Below are 4,341 nucleotides of genomic sequence, written 5' to 3'. Positions count from 1 at the left end.
ACATTTAAATGCATAGTTTCATCTCTGGAAGCAATGAAGGGGAACTGCATGGTGAATTTAAGAGCAGTATTATTGTGTTCCTTCAATGCTGTGAGGTTCTGGGCTTTTACCATCAAGCTTTAGAAATAATTTAAAGGCATTTCATTAGACATGGCCTTGTGCCTGAAACAGATTCCTACTCACTGGACTTGGTAGATTACCTTAGAAAAAAGAGAGTTTTTGTCTAGAGAACTCATTTCTAGGAAAGAACCCCTTTTTAGGATTTCTTCTCATTTGAAACAAAGGTCAAGACAGGATCTTAAGATCTTTACAGCATTATTTTCCAACTGAAGAACACAAGCCATAGATGGGGGGCTTCCCACGTGGTGCCAGTGGTACAAACCCGCCTGCCAGTGCAGCAGACATGAGACGTGGACTTGACCCCTGGGTCGGGAAGATCCCCTGGAGGAGGGCATGGCAACCCATTTCAGTGTCCTTGCCTGGAGAATCCCACGGACAGAAGAGCCTGGCAGGCTATAGTCCACGTGGTCACAAGGAGTCAGACACAACTGAAGCGACTTAGCACACACAAGATCAATTTAGTAAGTTTAATAGGCAGTGACAGGCAATTAAAATTAAAACATAAAATATAGTAGCATAAGAGTTTCCCAGCTACCACAGAGAATATTAGCTAATTCTAATTAGCTAATAAGGGTTTTGTTTCAATATGCATAAGCATATGAATATGTTTAGTGGGTTGTGTGAAAAACGTATCTTTTACTGAGTTATGGTGAAAAACAGTCTTTAAAAACAAAACAGTGATTTATGATGATTCTATAAATGTTTTGCTTTATGAAAGTTCAATGATTCAACTCAAGAAGATGGTCATCCTAATTGGATAGACATACACCTAAGTGGCAAGAGAGTTATAAATGTTGGTTTCCTGTTTGTAGAGAGTTTGATACCATAAAGAGTGCTATCAAAGTTAACAAGTAGGAAAGAAAATGAAATGCATTTTCTCACAATGCGCATTCTGTCTCCTGCAGACCTATAGAGTATGGCATTGGTTGTCTAGGATCTCACAGAGAGAAATGATCTTTTGGACAAAGTTCATTCTCTTCTCATTGAGGCATCTAGAGACTAATTGGGAGTGATGAAAGGTTGAATGAAAAATTTTTACTTTCTCAAACAAGAATTTAAATGGCCCAGGGTTCACTGAGTGATCGTTTTCATTTCTTGTTCATTTTTTCTTTGCAATCTCATGACCTGTTTTCATCCAAAGTAAAACTTAAAAATGTTATAGATTCGTTTTGAGTACTGGGAAGCGTAGGGCATTTACTCTTCTGAAATAACTTTAAAGTGGATCTTATTCCTCCTTGGTCACCCTGTTTTTTTCCATTTTGAAATTTGGATAGTTTCTTTGAATTACTGAGCATTCTGTACACAGTTCGGGGGACATAAATGAGTCCTTTTCATCGTGGGTGGTCCCTCTGCATAGCTGGAGACTTCACTGAATTATCTATTGCTAGCAATAAACTAAAATCAGTTTTCATAGGCAACTCATCTTTATGTAAATCCTGTTATCTGATGGAGAAATGATTACTGACATGGGACATGAATTCACTGGCTTATGCATTGCATACCAAGCAAAATCTTACAACAAATTTAGAGAACTAGAAATGGTGACCATTATTTCATGGTAGCAATTATAAGACATTTTTCTACATTCAAATCAGTCAGGTGTCTTATTATCCCAAGGTTCTTTCACTGTTTTCTTTTTCCTTTATAGTCACAGAATGAGGATTACAGTATTTCTTACTATACTTTACAATCCTACATGGTATCAGCTTTGTTGAGATGTTAAAAAAGTACACACGTCTTCATCATTATTCTTACATTCTAACAATTTATCCTGTTGACCCGCATTTTCAAATTGCATAATGAGATAGTTGGTACAGACACTGATGCACTAATTGTGGCCAGGGTTCTTATTAGTTGGAACATCCATTCGGATTGGCAGAGCCCAGGCTGTGTCCTTTATGATATATTTTCAGTATCTCCCATTTCTCTGCTCTCATTCTCACTGCAAACTTCTTGAAAAATCAGCTAACCCATACAAGGAATATTTACAATACTTTCAACAGGGGCTTTAGAAACACATCATCAAATAATAAAAGATTTTCAGGAAACAGAGAAAAGAGATAGCCTATCAGTATAACATAAATAATAGAAATTTAACGACATACGAAAGCAAAGTCCATATTAAGCAAAGTTAATATCACATCTTCACACTCTCTTTACCTCCTCTGTCTATACTATTTGTCATAAACTAGAACACAGAATTACCATTCCTAAATACGATTAATAACACTGAGAAGTGAAATAAAATAGTGTGAAGAATCACCAAGGGAGAGGTGGGACTGATCCGGACTCTGTTTCTACTTTTGAAGTGAAGTGAAGTCGCTCAGTCGTGTCCGACTCTTGGCGACACCATGGACTGTAGCCCACCAAGCTCCTCCATCCATGGAATTTTCTAGGCAAGAGTATTGGAGTGGGGTGCCATTTCCTTCTCCAGGGGATCTTCCCAACCCGGGGACTGAACCTGGTTCTCCCTCATTGTGGGCAGACGCTTTACTTTCTGAGCAACCAGGCAATCCCTGCTTCTACTTGTAGGCGGACAAAACCTAAAAACTCTGAGGTAAGTCAAGAAGTAGTAAGTTAAAAATCATCTGTTTTCTGCTGGACCCCACTGCTTTGTTTCAAAGATTTACCTCTTTTTTGGTTACAGAAAAAATCTGCCTTGGACCTGCCAGATCTCTGGCTAATATTCCCACTTTCCCATTTTAGAGAAACATGCTCTCTTTCAGTGTATTTTGATGGTTATGTCTATGGTAATGTGAAAACTAGTAATATCCATCTTGTCCCATGAAAACCCAATGCTCACTATGTTGGTGTAATTTGGCAACACTGCTGATAAGTGGTTTTTAAACCATTTATTCCTCCTATATTTTTTTGGTTGAAAACTGCTATGTGAAATTTGAAGTGATTGACAAACTAAGGAATTCTTTAAAAACGCACAAAATCATGTGTGGGGAAAAGAGAGATAACCTTCCCTTTGAGATAACAATTTCAAAAAGGTGACTAAGACAAAATTTCTTTCATTTGAATTAAATAAGGCGCTGGGATTAGCAACGTCAATATCATGGAAAGTGTTAACAAAATGTCTAATGATCACAGTAAGTCTAGATCTTCATTTAAAGATACTCAACCAGTAGTGATGGAAATGAATGGGATTCTTAAAAGCTTGATACATTTATTTCTTTGATATAATACATTTTCAGATACCTAGCATGGTGTGGGAAATGGAGAATGTCATTAACCAGTGATTAGGAGAAAGGTTGCGAATAACAGAGATGGTTTTCATCCCTATCTGGTCCTTTCTAAGTACAATGACTGGGAAAGCCTCATTTCTTTATATAATGTCACTGCCTCTGTAGCTATCAAGGATGCACCTTTGGTTATAGACAAGAGGCCTCCTCAGAGCTTAGGGCCTTGCTTCTTTTGTAGGCAATGTGAAGGCAGCTATGGATTAAGGGCCCTATCGGTCAGTGGTATGAATAGATAATGTGGCTGGCTAATCAGATAGAAAAAGTGTAGTGAGTCCTAGGATGACAATAATCAATCTCTAGGTGTTGGATCAGCCTTCTCTGACTCACTGGTAAAGGTGACAGAGAGACAGGGAAACCCCCTTGCCTGATGTCTTCCCTGCAGGCTCTGTGACCTCAAAGTTTATATTTTGTCATCTCCTATCCCTCAGTCCCTTAGGGTCCTCATTTGTTGTTATTATCTTTCCAGTATCTCATTAAGGCAAAAACTCTAGGCTCTGCTTTTCTCAGTGTTAAGTTTTGATTCTTAAGAGCTGTGGTCATCACCAGCTGGCTTCGTAGATATCCAGTTACCCTCTGTTTCAGGTGAATGATTTTATTCTTCTTGGAAAATGCCACAGTTGTGCTTCTTTGCATCCTGGTTCTCTTAAAGTTGGCCAATGAACTGTGAATGTAACTGATACATGTCAATCGATGACTAATGGGAGTTATTGCATATTTGCTCTGCTCTTCTTACACTTTGGGTAGGGAAACTCTGAAACGTGTTTTTCCAAGTTTCCCAGTGGTGTTATACTTCAGTTGCCTAGAGTGGTGATTTATTTGATAGTGAATCCTTCATTGGATTTTTTCCTTCTCTGTTTTAGTCTCACTTTCTTCTCTCCTTCTGGTGTTTCCTAGTATTATCTTTCAAGCAAACTCTTTGCACTCAAATCCTCCTGGAGTTGTTTTAAAATATGCCCACAACCCTCAAACACTC

This window comes from Capra hircus, chromosome 4, assembly GCF_001704415.2.
Source record: "Capra hircus breed San Clemente chromosome 4, ASM170441v1, whole genome shotgun sequence".
NCBI classification, from domain to species: domain Eukaryota; kingdom Metazoa; phylum Chordata; class Mammalia; order Artiodactyla; family Bovidae; genus Capra; species Capra hircus.
The sequence above is the reverse complement of the archived record's forward strand: the minus strand, read 5'-3'. Positions refer to the sequence as shown.